This window comes from Oncorhynchus keta, unplaced genomic scaffold (assembly GCF_023373465.1).
Source record: "Oncorhynchus keta strain PuntledgeMale-10-30-2019 unplaced genomic scaffold, Oket_V2 Un_scaffold_5444_pilon_pilon, whole genome shotgun sequence".
Taxonomy (NCBI): Eukaryota; Metazoa; Chordata; class Actinopteri; order Salmoniformes; family Salmonidae; genus Oncorhynchus; species Oncorhynchus keta.
In genome coordinates, this window is record NW_026290960.1 from 2,043,142 (window position 1) to 2,059,194 (window position 16,053).

The window sequence follows — 16,053 nt, forward strand, 5'->3', positions numbered from 1 at the left end:
AATCTGTCATGGACAGACAGGTCAGGGAACGCTCAAGGCTCAGTGCAAACCTGAACAGTCACATGCTGCTGGACTGGACATACACCCACAATGGCCACTGGAGCCATAGTCTCTCACAAATCATCTCTGCTACAAACCTGGGTTCAAATCCTTTTAGCATTGGCTGTAGCCTGGATGGAGTGCCAGATGGGTGGGGTATGCACTTTTGAGAATATTCCATTGGTTCTATTTTGCCAGGTAAGCTCAATCAAACACAGGTAAAGTATTTGAAATGATTTCAACTAGTATTTGAACACAGGTCGTCTCTTCTCATCTGGGACATTGAAGGATGGGGGGACAACATGGCTGAACTAAATCAGGAACAATCAAACAGCGAGAAGGAAGGAAGCTAAAGCAGAGCCATGCCGTTATTCATACCTTACTGTGTACTGTAATTACAGCTCAACTGACCTCCTGTGGTTATACACCAAACACACACACCATGCTAACTCTAACCCTATTCGAACCAGCTGGTGCTAGAATACTGTTGTAGTTACATTTTAAATAATGGACTTACTTCATGTCAGTGGTATAATCTTGTGGTTCATATTATCTAACATCCAATACTGCAGCAAGCAGCAAATAAGCGCCACAGGCTGCAGAGGGTGAACCCACTCTCCTTTTCTCTGACAATCTGATGAAAATCTCCTATGGCTCTGCCATGCCCCAGATCATGTACTCTAGAAAACAAGGAAAGGATTAGAGTGAGTTTAAGCAGGGGAACCTTCAGGTGTTTTAGGACTGTTCCTCAGGTGGGCTCAGCCTGTGCGTTCCAGCCCAGTAAGTCCCCACCTAAGTGGGATTCTTAACATGCACTGAAGGGAGATATTATCAGTCACATACTGCTCTGGTTCGGTCACATACTGCTCTGGTTCGGTCACATACTGCTCTGGTTCGGACTGTGCTTTTTTTCTCTTTTCAATGTTTTATTGTTGTTTTTAATGACTGTGTGCGCGGTTTGATACAGCCTCTGATACAGGCAGAGTTGGATCAAAAGCCATGAAACAAAATAACAATTCAGGTTTATTTATGCCAAGGAAAACATGTTTTGAAAGATCTACTTTGTCAAGTTGGGGGGTAGTGGATAGGTCAGGATTGTTTTAGTGTTGTTGCTGTGTTTAGTAATGTGTCCGTTTGGAGATGCCCCAACACACTCACAGTTGCACTTTCGCATGCACGCACACACACACACACACACACACACACACACACACACACACACACACACACACACACACACACACACACACACACACACACACACACACACACACACACACACACACACACACACACACACACACACACACACACCTTCTCTCTCGGAGGACCTGAGCCCTAGGACCATGCCTCAGGACTACCTGGCATGATGACTCCTTGCTGTCCCCAGTCCACCTGGCCGTGCTGCTGCTCCAGTTTCAACTGTTCTGCCTGCGGCTATGGCATCCTGACCTGTTCACCGGACATGCTACCTGTCCCAGACCTGCTGTTTTCAACTCTCTAGAGACAGCAGGAGTGGTAGAGATACTTTTAATGATCTGCTATGAAAAGCCAACTGACATTTACTCCTGAGGTGCTGACTTGCTGCACCCTCGACAACTACTGTGATTATTATTATTTGACCATGCTGGTCATTTATGAACATTTGAACATCTTGGCCATGTTCTGTTATAATCTCTACCCGGCACAGCCAGAAGAGGACTGGCCACCCCTCATAGCCTGGTTCTTCTCTAGGTTTCTTCCAAGGTTTTGGCCTTTCTAGGGAGTTTTTCCTAGCCAACGTGCTACAACACCTGCATTGCTTGCTGTTTGGGGTTTTAGGCTGGGTTTCTGTACAGCACTTTCAGATATCAGCTGATGTACGAAGGGCTATATAAATACATTTGATTTGACACACACACACACACACACACACACACACACACACACACACACACACACACTTGATTTGATCTGTGTTGCTCCCGACCCTCTGCTGCTCTGTCACACTGACATGTTTAACAAATAGTGTCTGGGCTGGGGGCAGGACATACTATTTTGTCAGGGTGGGGGGCATCAAGATGTTGTCTATCTCAAGAAGCTATGATTCAGTAAATCATGTTCAGGAAGTGACAACCTAAATCATATTAGGTTAGTGTCTTCAGAATTCACATACTGACTTCAAATTACTTTTATGTTCTAGCCAGTTCACATCTATGTTCATATTCAATGATTGTGTGATGAGAAATACATAGAAATGAGAATTAATTGTACATGTAAATGAGACTATCATCTTTACATTTTAATTCTTCCCAATGGATCTCCATACAGGCAGACATGAAGCCTGGCTGCTGCAGGATGTTCAGAGGAGGGGGTGGATGGGGTCTTTCTCCTCATTCACCAACCAAAGCAACAAAAGGTGCCTCTGTAAATATTTCAGCTGGTTTGACACCTTGGTCGTGTTCCACAGCAGGCAGTCTGTTGCCTCTCAGAGAGAACCATTCTGTTCAGTGAGGGTGGTGAGGAGAGGCCTGCTTTGTGCCGTGTGCTGCCCTGATAACTCACTGTGTGTGTGTGTGTGTGTGTGTGTGTGTGTGTGTGTGTGTGTGTGTGTGTGTGTGTGTGTGTGTGTGTGTGTGTGTGTGTGTGTGTGTGTGTGTGTGTGTGTGTGTGTGTGTGTGTGTGTGTGTGTGTGTGTGTGTGTGTGTGTGTGTGTGTGTGTGTGTGCCCTTTAAGGAGGCAGCAGTGCTTGCATGCATAGCATACAGCAGCGGACTGCCTAGGTTTGCGTCCCAAGTGGTCTCTGGTAAAAAAAATAGTGCACTATGTAGGGAATAGGATATAATTTGTGACACAGACTGGAGGATTAAAGCCCTGGTTGGTTCCCTGTCCTGTGTCTAACTGGCTGCCATGCATGCTCCAACGCCTTGGCACAGGGGACACAGTGTGCCACAGTTGGCCTGTTCACTATCTCTGTTCCCCAGGCTACTTAAGTCAGCCATGTCCCTTGATACCATCACACCACCATCAGTGGTGTGGGTCTTCAGGGAGGTTTCCAATAAGAGTAATGTCTTCCCTCACGTCCGTCGCGCCGCCCGCGACCATTCAACAATTTACGGGGAGATTACAGATTCTAATAAAAATGTTGTAGTCTTAATTAAAGGATCTGCTCCTGATTTTATGACAGTCCCCCCCTTCTGTTGCTACCTCTCCAATCTAATTATACTGATATACCTCATTAGCATGAGCTGGCCATTGTTCAGCTCATTTGCATATTATATTTGATAATTGAATGAGGAGACTGGTGATTAAATTAGAGGGAATGACAGATGATTCAGCTCCTGGTCCGTAAGGAACAATTAACAGAATGACCAAGCTGGGAATTAGAGCTAGTTCATTCTCATGCATATTCATTTTGTTCCCCGGGTGGTTGCACTCTTGCTAATTTGAAATAGGCTCTGCACTGCTGTGAAGTTGTGAGTCTGCTCTTTACACGCCACTGCAGATCACAAGCTGCTGTGTTGTGTTCCTCCTGCTTGGCATGCTCTTCAGACCCTGTCACAGATATACATCTGTCTAAAATGCCACCCTATTCCCAATATAGTGCAGGACCTATAGGGCTCTGGTCATAAGTAGTGCACAATAAAGGAATGAGGGTGCCATTTTGGCCACACAGAGAGAGCTGTGAAGGCTATGTCAGATGAAAGATAACACTTGGTGAATTGAAACATGTTTTGAAAGTGTAGCTTCCTCACTGAGGCAACACGATAACAGGATGAATGATAAAACAGATTGGAGCAGTGTTGGGACATTCATTTCTGACCACTTCTAGTGTAAACACAGACTACTCCTAGCTGGAGTCTGTTACATCTACAACTGTTGCTGCTGCCATGGCTTTATTGATGCCTGCCTGGTCTAGAAAACACAAATACAAATGGTTTTTTATCAAAAATGTTATAATTTTTTTTTAAGTAAAACATGGTTTTAAGTGTCTATTTTCATGATAATTACATTTCCACATTCCAAATATACAAATGTTCAAATTCTGCAAGTTAGCATTTTAATTGTTAAGCGCCATGTTGAGAAAAATATTTAATTTTTACACAACGTTTGAAAGCGTCCCTCTTATGTTATTAATCCTAAAGACATGTCCTCCTGGACAATGTAGAACAAGGCTCCCTGGAATGTTTCCACGCTGGATCCAGGTTCCAAGGCGTCCATACAGGCAGGATAAATGTTTAGAGGGGATATTTGGAGCAGCTTTAGCCTTTCACATGGTAATGTAAGCACTGGCGGCAGAAGAAAGCTGTCCTGACCCGGGGGGCACGCCATGACACAGCCCCCTGATTCACCGCCCCCAGCCCGGAGCTTTGTTTATGTGTGTGCACAAGAAATAATGCAGAGCATAAAACAGGAGAACTTTGAAGGGGACCCACTACCCTGGATGATAAATGTTGCCTGCTCTAAGGGTATAAATAATCCATCCAATAGTACAAAAGTCATTTCAGAAGTGACTTATACATCGTCATTTGTACAATAACATTGGAGCATGTTTCCGCTCTCTCTACTGGGAACCTATCAGACTAGGGGTTGAATCATCCTCCTGGCGTTCCACACTTCTAACTTCTGAAGATAATAATATAATAATATATGCCATTTAGCAGACGCTTTTATCCAAAGCGACTTACAGTCATGTGTGCATACATTCTACGTATGGGTGGTCCCAGGAATCGAACCCACTACCCTGGAGTTACAAGCGCCATGCTCTACCAACTGAGCTACAGAAGGACCACCGTTTGTAGTGAAGAGATACTGTTTTTTTTGCGATGTTTTTTTGCGATATTTAAAATAAAATGCTTAATTTACTACCATTTTTATTAACTCCATTAGGCTACTGTAGATCAGTTGGTTATTTTATCATCATTATAGGTAAGCAGAGTTACACCAGCAGGCATAGCTTTTATGTCTTTGTGTTTCTGTTGGCCAAACTGATAGTTATTATTTTTTAAGATGGTTGTAACGTAATACAATAATCTCTCCAACAGTATGAAAGTGGTGGAGAATTCAAAAAATCTGATGTTTTCTATAGCCTAGATGATTAAAATAAACACTTATAGATGTATAAGGTGGTGATTAAATATATTTATCTTTAGTTAAAAAATGTAAAAAAGATTTTATGTGAGTTTGTGCTCTGTTTCTTTCAAGTTCCACTGCTGACAAACACAGTTAACCAGATATGGATATTTAAATCCGTTTGTAAGATCTTGTTGTTCTTGGTTTCCCTATTCATTGCCTTGCGAAATCTGTTCTCTTCCTACCCCAGTATACATCAATGGAGAGACTGTCGTCTCATTGTCTGAACAGAGACAGTTTTAGGAGGCAGCGGAATTTACACAGCCTTAGTTTGCTCTCATCTCACTATCTGTCAGTAGGTGGTAGGAGCTGTTAAGTGAAGTCCTTACATCAGTCACTTCCTCACAAGGGCTCTCTCTCTCTCGCTCCCCCTCTCTCTCTCTCTCCCCCCCCTCTCTCTCTCTCTTCACCCCCTCTCTCTCTCTCTCTCACCCCTCTCTCTCACCCCCCCTCTCTCTCTCTATCTCACCCCCTCTCTCTCTCTCTCTCTCTCACCCCCCCTCTCTCTCTCTCGCCCCCCTCTCTCTCTCGCCCCCCTCTCTCTCTCGCTTTGCCTCTCTCTCTCTCTCTTTCTCTCTGTCTTTCCCTCTCTCGCTCATGGTGTCTCTCTTTCTAGCTCTCTCTCTCTTTGTCCTGGTCTTTCACTCTCTTGGTCTCTCTCTCTTGGTCTCTCTCTCTCTTCTTTCTTCATCTCTCTGATACGGCCTCGGCTCTTATCAGTAACTTGACCGTGCCCACTTCCAACTTCCAGCTAACGCAAATGTTTGCAGAGAAGATGGAGATCTGTTCTGTTGTTGTGTGTTTTGGGGGGGGGTGAGATGAAACTGAGATTTGTGGAGCGGTAACACACACACACACGCATGCACACACACACACACACACACACACACTCAAGTCTCAAAGTTAAGGATGGCCAAGGTGTATAGACTAGCAAGGTAACAGGAACTGTAGCAATGTGTGTGTACTGATATATCTTTCCCTCTCTCACTCACTGAGTGCTTATGTAAGGAGAGAGTACAGTGTATACCAGCTAAGCCCCCTGAGTAATTAGTGTTGTGTTCTCCATTAGGTACCCTGACCTCTGTAGCAAGAACATTTGTGACTCACCCCCTGGATTCAGCCTTATGTAGCAAAATGTGAAGTTGTGTTTTTTTACATTGGATAAGAGCTACAAAACTGTATATTATACACTGCATTTGAGGAACAATGGGAAAGTAATTCTGCTTTGAAAGTTGATCAACTTGTAAACTGACATTTTAGAAAATTGCCTTTGAATGTTTTGGTATCTAGTGAAGAGTTCTTTGTCTACACCCACTCAGCATCGTTCACACCCTCTTAAGCTTTAGCCCCACCCATCTCGTTTTACCTCTGTATAACATGAAAACAGCCCAACTAGCTCTGCTGGCAACAATTTCATTATGCGTTTACTGACACCGGCCGTATTCAACGGGTGTTGTACACACGTCACGTAACATTAGCTAACGAGCCAGCCAGCTAATGTTAGCTAGTTAAACTACAATGAACAACAGACTCTAACTAGAAAAGCAAACCGCTCTGGGAAATGAATAATAACGTCAGCTAGGGAGCCAGCCAGCTAATGTTAGCTAGCTAGCTTACAGTACACTTTATCTTAAGACATATAGTTGGCTTGCTAGGTAAACAATGAACCTAGCTAGGTAAACTACGTTAAGACCACACATGTAACGTTAGCTAATGAGCCAGCCAGCTAACGTTATCTAGTTAAACAACAATGAACAAAGTGCCAAAAATGCCTAACATTAGGCTCTAACTAGAAAAGCCAACAGCTCTAGGAAACAAATAATAATGTCCGCTAGGGAACCAGCCAGCTAACGTTAGCTAGCTAGCTAACAGTACACTTTAGCTTAAGACATATAACTAGCTAGCTAGGCAAACAACGTTTAAGATCACACATGTCACGTAACGTTAGATAAAAAAATCAGCCAGCTAACGTTAGCTAATTAAAAACAATGAACAAAGTGGCAACAATGCCACAGTGCTGGGAGCTAACCAACCAGATAGCTAACATTAGGCTCTAACTAGAAAAGCAAACGGCTCTGGGAAACAAATAATAACATCAGCTAGGGAGCCAGCCAGCTAACGTTAGCTAGCTAGCTAACAGTACACTTTATCTTGAAATGAAACCACTTTCTGTCAAAATTAGAAAGGTGTAATATCTGAAAATATAGCTAGCTAATGCTAGACTATTTTACCTGTATACATCAACATGCATCATGGACGCATCTCCCTGTCAGGAATGCCATACCACGGTTGCCCTTAATTTGAAGATGTAATCCAGAGACAGGTGTTTTCTACGATCTCTTCAGCTATCATACTCTAATTCCACTGATTTCAAAACTTGATTTTCCAGAAAATGGAGAGCAACACTTATGCAGCTCCACCACACAATATTTTTTTTTTAAAAGCCGTGTATGACCTCAAATAGACAGACACTTTCAACATGGCAGACCCATCCTCTTTCGACATGTCCAGCCCACTCATTATCTCAGCCAATCATGTCTAGTGGGAAAGTTGCTACTTTCTCTGTGGCTTAACCAACAAGGCTCATAATTTAACAATTTTATTCGTATTTACAGATGGCAAACAAGTTTGTTATTAAGGTGCATGAAAGTTCACATGTTCAAGAAGGCATTTTGATTAACAAATAGTTTTTATGTTCAAACAGCTCTCCTTTAAAGTTGTGACTTGCGACATATGCCTAGTTTCCTGAATTGGGTCATATTTAGGTAGTTCTGTGTTACCTGAGTTCATGTTTAGGTACGCCTATTTCACATTTAACTTGTCATCCGTTATTCTCTCCTTTAATTGTTTATGTCCTCCGTACCGTCCGTTCTTTTTCACTTTCTTTGCTTTTCCATTCACTTGTAAAGCTAATCCAAGTGTGACGTCCTTAACCTCACGGTTCACAGTCATTGTAACTTTACAGACTTAAAAACCAACTGCCCGACTAAAGACCCACTGTTGACCGTCTTGAACTACCTAGTCTTGGGCTGTGTTTGTGTTTCACAAAGTTACGTTTACGTACCATTTGTTTTCCCAGAATAACTTCTTTAAGACTTCTGTAATGGGATGCCGTAAAAGCGAAGCAGCCCTGTCTGAGAGAAACACCCACCAGTTGTACTTCAGAAAGGGCAGATCTGTCAGGGCTAGGTCGCTTTTTACGGTGTCTCCCTGTAATTGAGGGCTGATTCATCGGTTCGAACGCTTGTCATTACTTTTATTACATTGAGGGTCTGGGTAGCTCGATACCTCTGTGAATGAGGTAGGATCCAGTTCAGTGCCAAAGGCCTGTGGGTGAGGAGGAACAATGTGAGCAAAGTAATTTTTCTCCCCCGGCTGTACAGTTACTGGACTGGGGGGAAGCAGCTTTGAAAGGGCCACAGTTTTTGACACAACCCACTGGCCCTGGCACTGGCTGACAAGTCTTGTTTTATGTCTTCTCTGCAGGGCACACAAACGCACACACTTACATGCACAAACACACACACACACTTGAAGAAGGACAATTTGTTTGGCTGTTTGATGCTCCTCTAGACACAGGCTGGTAGAGGATTATATGTGATGGCTCAATGATTAGTGGTTGTGGTGGTACGGCTACAGTAGTGTGCATTTGGTTCCAGGCTCTTGCTTTAACACAGACATCAGTTGTCCTAAAGTCCCGCTAACTTCTGAATGCTTGCATTATGAGACTGTCTGCCTGTATGCGGTCCCATGGTCTCTCAGGGAAGATGGTTGTTCGGTATTGCTTTATGGATTATTACGTTACAGGTATATGTCCTGCTGAAAGAATAATTTCCCTGGGATTTCATTTTGGATTTATGAAACGCCTCTGTTGCCAGGTTCTCTTTAAGCATCTTGGCAAAGAAGATAATCATTGATTCACTGTGAAGCTTAGCGGTGCTCTCTCAAAAACAACCAAACGCTACTGTGAGGATAACCAGATAACACATGCAGAGAGAGAGAGAGCAAGAGAGAGAGGGCGAGCGAGAGAGAGAGATAGGGCGAGCGAGAGAGAGAGGGAGAGAGAGCGAGGGTGAGAGAGAGAGAGAGAGAGAGAGAGAGAGAGAGAGAGAGAGAGAGAGAGAGAGGAGAGAGAGCGAGGGTGAGAGAGAGAGAGAGAGAGAGAGGGAGAGAGAGAGAGAGAGAGAGAGAGAGAGAGAGAGAGAGAGACAGAGAGAGAGAGAGGGAGAGAGAGAGAGAGAGAGAGAGAGAGAGAGAGAGAGAGAGAGAGAGAGAGAGAGAGAGAGAGAGAGAGAGAGAGAGAGTGTGGAGTTGACATTTCCAGAGTTCCATTCATAATTTTTAGAAGCAGATCTTTATCTTCTGTTTGGTTAGTGCTATAGGAACTTAGCATTTTCGTATGACAGAAAAAATAATAACTTTATCAAAATAATAATCTAAATAAATTCATAATTCAATTCAAAATGAATGGATAAGATACATACCATGTGAAAATACATACATTATGTGAAAACTGTGGTACAAATACCTTCATAGCTCTCTGACTCGATGATGTCAACTTCCAGTGACATGACGTGAACTTCCCATCTATTTGTTCTAGCTTTGCCTTCAACATTTGTCTCAATTCCACCGTTGTGTGCATTCATCCTTATGAGAGAGAGGTGGTGTTGTTTTAAACCTCTTCCAAAGCATCTTAAGATAGCTCTTCATTTGATACTGCACTGTTTGGAGAGAGCTTTTGAACGCTGCTGTAGAACCTAGTCCAGAAGGGCTTCACCTTTCAGATGATAAAACAGTGAATTATTGGTTTGTTTATCACGCTCTTAAACCCTAAAGTGCATTATTAAACAGAGAACACATTAAAAGGGGTATTGTTAAAAGTATTTTAAAAATCTTGTAAATCCCAGTAATTTATGTCGTCATGGTCAAGAACCTTCACCCTGGCCTTCTGGTTCCAATTTAGGCCTTGCTGTCTGGGTCTGGGTTAGTCTGTACCTGGGACTAGGATGCTGCAGTCACTACACTTTGGAAGCTAGAGAAACACACCGGAGGTCATGTCAGTAAATTGTAGCTGGGAAAAAGTAATAGTGTAGTGCCATTTTTCCAGACACAATTTACTGATCTGACCTCCACAGAGTTTCTCTTTCTACCTTCCTTCCATACTGACCACAGCCTGCCCTGACCCCGGCCCCAGCCTCTAGGGAGAGACAATAACGGTTCAGACCAGCAGACATATGCGTCCCAAATTGCGCCCTATTGCCTGTTCAGTGCACTAAGCTTGGCCAGGATCTATGGGGCTCAATTCAGAAGTAGTGCACTATATAAGGTGTAGGGTGCCATTGGGATGCAAACCCAGAAGAGTCACCAGACCCCTTGGCTTCTTCTGCCTTGTGTGTTGATCCTTTCCTCTTCTCCTCCTCTCCTCCTCTCCTCCTCTTCTCCTCTCCTCCCCTCCTTAATCAAACAATCTGGGGAGTGATTGGATTTTAATATTACTGGGCCCAGTCATAATGGTGTGATGGACGGATGGAGGGGATGGTCGGCAGGGCCCTGGTGGATTGGAGCAACATGTCAGCTGCTCAACCCCACCCAGGGTTGGTTCCATTAATGGTATTGCTTCATTTCTTAAAGTGGCGGTAACACCGTGGGAGCTGGGTCACTGTGGTTGGTAGAGCCAGACCCTGCAGATTCTGCTCTGCCCAGCTGTCTTGTCCTGGACTGGGCTATTACTGTAACAATGGAGGCAGGCCATCCCACGAATACAAGGTGATTAATTCAGCAATACTATTTCAGTCAGTGGTTTTGAGATATGAGTCAGAGTTGGATTCATTTGATACCATTTAAAAACCTCTCCTGAACAGACATGAGATTGACCCCAACCCTGACATGAATAGGCGTACCAGAGCGTCTAACCTATCATTTTCTTTGATGCTTATCTTTGATGCGGTTGTTTTTTCCCTTCACTAAGTGACTCTTCCTCAATGCCTCATTGTCTCACAGCAATGACAGGTAAATATATGATGTATCTCACAACTAACTGCCTAATAACAGTTTGGTTCAGTGGAAAGGGATGTAGTATAGCTAACCCTTCACTGTGTTTTATAGGGAATAATTGTTGAGTGGGTGGCTTTGACCTTTATTTCTCCTCTTAATGGACGTTTGTGTGTTTTGTTTTTGCGCTAGATTTATGGTGGGTGGGGCTGGGTGATTTACGACGCTCTGACACTGTCGGCAGTGGGACCAGAGTGACTGACTGTACTCTGTGTGTGTTCCAGGTGATCCCATGCAGTCTGGCCACCAGCCCGGTGAGCTGTACACACATATGCACGGATGCACATACATGCACATAAACACACACACATATAAATGAAAACACACATACAGAAACACAGACAGACAGACATGCACACACACAATATCTCTGTTGCCTCCCCTGTGCTCTGGTGACCTGATTCTTGGCTGATATAGGAGTTCAACCCTGTTCAGTTCTCTTATCTGTGCTTTCTGTAACAGCCCCCCACATAAACCAGGACATCTATAGTAGGATATAACACACACACACACACACACACACACACACACACACACACACACACACACACACACACACACACACACACACGAGGTCATCTACAGTAGGATATAACCCACACACACACAAACCAGGTCATCTATAGTAGGATATAACACACACACGCACGCACACGAGGTAATCTACAGTAGGATATAACACACACACACACACGAGGTCATCTATTGTAGGATATAACACACACACACACACACGAGGTAATCTACATTTACATTTACATTTAAGTAATTTAGCAGACGCTCTTATCCAGAAAATCTACAGTAGGATATAACACACACACACACACACACAAGGTCATCTATAGTAGGATATAACACACACACACACACACAAGGTAATCTATAGTAGGATATAACACACACACACACACACAAGGTAATCTATAGTAGGATATAACACACACACACACACAAGGTCATCTACAGTAGGATATAACACACACACACACACACACACAAGGTAATCTATAGTAGGATATAACACACACACACACACAAGGTAATCTATAGTAGGATATAACACACACACACACACACAAGGTCATCTACAGTAGGGTATAACACACACACACACACGAGGTCATCTACAGTAGGATATCTGACCATTCCTGGAGCAATACATACTGTCAATTGAATATAGAGTTCAGAATATATAAATATTTCTAATGATATAGTCTATATAACTGCTGGTTGAGAAGAAAATGTGTTGACTAGTGCGTTTTATGTTTTTCTCATACCACACCAACTAAATATTAAAACAAGAGCTACGGAATACTTACTGTGTTATTATGCCATTGACAATTATCCCTGTGTGGCCCAGGCCTTCTCCTCCTCCTCCTCCTTCTCCTCATCCTCCTTCTTCTCCTCCTCCTCCTCCTCCTTCTCCTCATCCTCCTTCTTCTCCTCCTCCTCCTTCTCCTCCATGCTTTTAAGGTTGACAATATCTGAATAATTACTTAATGGTGTCACTTTCCCATAAAAGCAGCATCCATTCCTCCAGATCGATAGAACACAAGTACCCAGTATTACATTGGGATGTTGACACCCACACACACAGTGCTCTTTCATTATCTGTGTAACCTAAGATGATTACATTCTTGTCACTAGAAGTTAAATTGGCCATTACCCATCTAAGATGAAATGGTCCTTAAATGTCCTATTTAAGAGACCTGACAGGAAGTGCATGGTGTTCATCATTTATTTATATAATATATAATATGGGAGTGCAAATACTCAGTGCTGTTCATCATTTATTTGTTGACAGATGGAGTCAAAATAACATTTAGCTGTGGACATGTGTATTGGAAAATACCCAAAGACATAAAGGAGGATCCTTCAAAAAATAAGAACAGTATTTTGACATTGTAAGCAGGAACAATAATATTATCTACTGTATGTGATGTAGCTAGTGATAGTGAAAATCCCTCTGTAAAGGGGACACGTTATTTGCTTTAACTCCTCCCAGCCTTTTCGTAGTCGATTATGGGTCAATACGCCCTTCTCATTTCTCTGCATGGATCACATCAGTGGTAACTGCCATTGCTCATCATTTAACCTGATTTTAACCCTTAGTTTTCATTGTTATTCCTCAGTATACAATGTTGCATGCTACTCTCTCCTCCCAGCCCTCTTATTTGTCTCTTTTAAAACGCCCCATAGTCTCTATATTAAATCAAGCTGTCAGAGTGATTCCCTTGAGATGTTGGACTTGCAGCTTTTCCTTCCAGGTCAGTATGGCGGCCTCTCTTCCACGCTCATGCCTTGGCATTCATCTTTTAACTGCAAATGTGTATAGGCTACTATTCAATTAAACCTTAAACGTTAAATGTATCTGTCATTATTTTTTGTACAAAAGTTATTATGGTTTTATGGCAGCCCAAAATATGCATTATTAGTTTGTATCTGGCTCTTTTATTATGATAAGCTAAACCAATATAAATTATATTTGGAGCTAATTTGTTATTACACTAATTAGCGAACGAATGATGCCAGCCACACATCCCTTCTCGGTGTAGAACATTGGTGAGTCAGTTTGGGCCACTGTAACCGGCCGCGCTATACAGTACTGCTCCATTCACTTCGCACGGCCGCTGGTGAGACTGGGACAACACGCTGGAATCTATCCAAACAGGACCTGCTATTCGATTTCACAAGTCCAGCCAATTAGAGTGTTGCATCACACCTTGACTTATGTCAATTGTTTGGTGTATTCAATCATTCATGATGTGGTACAATGCCCTTCAGAAGAGTCCAGTTGCACTGAGTGACCAGGTAGCAACTAAATGCCGTCTGTTATTTTTAGACAGAGACAGTTGGCAGGCAAGCAGTCCTTATTTTCTCAAACACATTAATGAGGAATCAATAAAATGTTAACTGCATATATTGTGCAAGTGTCCGCTGAACTAAAGACGCAATCACAGATTCAAATGCAAAGGTAGGCTATATGACTAGATAAATGGATTGAAATCATTCAAGTAAGTCTTTACTCCTCTAAAACATAACTACACAAGCATTTCGCTACACTCGCATTAACATCTGCTAACCATGTGTATGTGACAAATAAAATTGGATTTGATTTAATTTTTCTGAATGGGATCAATTCATTGGTTGACAGGACCAGCTCAGAAAACGGGTTGTCATTCGGCTAGACCATATATTATTGTAATGGTGAAATTCTGGAGTGTCTCTCTAGTTATCATTAATAAATGTCATTTATTTCCTGCGCTATCTCAGTGTGTGTGTGTGTGTGTGTGTGTGTGTGTGTGTGTGTGTGTGTGTGTGTGTGTGTGTGTGTGTGTGTGTGTGTGTGTGTGTGTGTGTGTGTGTGTGTGTGTGTGTGTGTGTGTGTGTGTGTGCGCGCGCGAGCGAGCGAGCGCGCGATCAGAACGCTCCCGCGAGCGGGTGTTAATAGTGTTTGTTGTGGTTCTGGTTTAACGCAATGGATAGACACGCCCATTGAATAGCTGATAAAAGATCAACAACAGACACTACATATATGTTGCACTATCTTAAGTTTTTAGAACGTTCCAAAAACTTTTGCCATGAACTTGGCGTGCATGACTTTTCTTGAATTTTCTGTTTACACTGGCCAGTCGTTTTCATGGAATTTCGTAAGTCCTTATTTTATATTTTCTTTTGCAATTAGTGTCGCCAACAGTGATTAAATCATACAGGCCTTAACTGGCGCGATTATCAGCAAGCGCAACTGGGAACGTAATAAAATAAATGTAAATATGCAATGGTCTTCTCCAGGCTGCCCTGTGCAAAGCATCAATTAAAGCGAATTCAGGTTGATGTTATAGGATTATGTGATGGCTGTCGTGTGGTGTTTAAAAGAAAAAGTGTAATAAAAAATGATTTGATATTATTAAGTGTTTTTATATTTTTATGTTGTAAAATATCAATATTTATGGGAAGTATAGGTTAAAATCCATCTGAAATTCAACCAATCATGCACTATTTTTGCAGTATTTTTGCTCCGGCCTACTCTGAAATTCCTGCAATGAAATAGGTCAGATTGACTAAGGTTTGATAAAGTTCACATGTTTATTTGACCTATGATCTCGCTTAGATGTATCGATTGTGTTTGAAACAGCCTACCAATTCCAACCAAATTACCATAGGCCTATCCTTTTCCCACACTATTTTGCCAACTCTTAATTCACAATCCAAATCAAACATTCCAGGCATTTTGAGTGTATAGGGTTGAAATGGGTTTTACCTTAAAGGGAAGAATACAACTTTGTAAATGTTATGAATCTACAGTATAATAAATGTGTATCTAGGACATTTGTCTCTTGAAACTTTACTCTCCAGGCGAGATGCACCAATATTGTTATTCCTCTGTCAGTAACTTCTGGTTATCTCCGGTTATCTCTAACAGGCAGCATTGTTTCCTGCATCGTCTCTAAAACAGCTCAATTACACATCTATTATCTACCCATTGTCATTCAAACTTCCGATTTAGATACAGGTTTTTGTTTTGTGTTTTCAATTGTTTTCATTTGATTAGGAATGCAAATGTTTATGTATGTAGGTATGTATGTGTGTATGTATGTATGTATGTATGCACGTGGTTACTTATGTATGTAACTTCTGTATGTAACTTCTGTATGTATGTATGATGTATGTATGTATGTATGTATGTATGTAGGTAGGTAGGTAGGTAGGTAGGTAGGTAGGTAGGTAGGTAGGTAGGTAGGTAGGTAGGTAGGTAGGTAGGTAGGTAGGTAGGTAGGTAGGTAGGTAGGTAGGTAGGTAGGTGTGTCCATATATAAGTATGATAATATTATTACAGTGTATAAGCCCATG